A 1157-nucleotide genomic window follows, 5' to 3' on the forward strand; every position below is an offset into this window, starting at 1 on the left:
AGAAAATTGAGTTATAGAAAGAGAAAAATAAAACAATAACAGAACATGCTTAATAATAAAATAAAATAGACAAACATCATCCCAAGAGGACTTTTAGTTATTTGGTTTATCATCAATGAATTTGGTGCAATAATTGGGCTTTATTATTGTTACAGCAAGCCAGAACTTCCTTAAATAAAACTACTTCCTTTAGAAAAATGTTAAATAATGGGGTGATTTTTTAAAATATGGCATTTGTGTATAAAACATTTAGCTAAAAGTGTTAAATTATTACTGTAAATTGCTTCTCTATCCCCTGTTAAAAGACCCATTTTGATTTGATCAAAACTTAGAAGTGAAATATATCTTTTTCCCCAGGATCCAGTCTTGATTTAAAAAAAAAAAAAACCCATTTATAACATTACAATGGAAACAAGCGGTTCTTAAACACACAGATGAATTGAAAGCCTTCAGCTTACGATGAACCCAATAAGACAAGTTTGGTCAAATGTTCAGAAAGTTAAATATTCACCCAGAGGCAGATTCTTCAATGTCATCTAGGACTACTTACAACTAAGTTTTAAAAAACAAGTATTATAAAACCATTTTTGATGTGTTTATAAAAAAGAAAGTAAAGTTTTAGTGTTGATGTTTACAGCATGGTTGCACATGATGAATGTATTTTTATAATTTAACAGTAACTCCTCATTGTAGTTGTATAACCAGGGTCCCAGTATTGTTGGATAAGCCTCACAGTACTTGAGTCTTTTTCTTTTTTGTTTTCAATTTGCTCATCTGATAATGCAGTGTTTTAMCACATATTGTTTTTGAAATTGCCATAATTATTTGTTAATCCTCTCACTAAAATTGTACGTTTCTGAGAACTGGAASTTTTTCTAATTGTTCCAAATAAGGAAAAGTGGATAAATGGTTTTGGACTTTTTATTTTTTAATGGACATAATAAGAAAGATAACAATTCATTGAAATTTCCAACATCAGCGTTTATTGATGGCCAAGAGGATTTCAGCTCTTTGTGGATCAATACAGTTCTATCTTATCTTATCTTATCTTATCTTATCTATCTATCTATCTATCTATCTATCTATCTATCTATCTATCTATCTATCTATCTATCTATATTTATATACATACATACATACATATACATATATATACA

Source organism: Austrofundulus limnaeus, unplaced genomic scaffold, assembly GCF_001266775.1.
Source record: "Austrofundulus limnaeus strain Quisiro unplaced genomic scaffold, Austrofundulus_limnaeus-1.0 Scaffold120, whole genome shotgun sequence".
NCBI classification, from domain to species: Eukaryota; Metazoa; Chordata; class Actinopteri; order Cyprinodontiformes; family Rivulidae; genus Austrofundulus; species Austrofundulus limnaeus.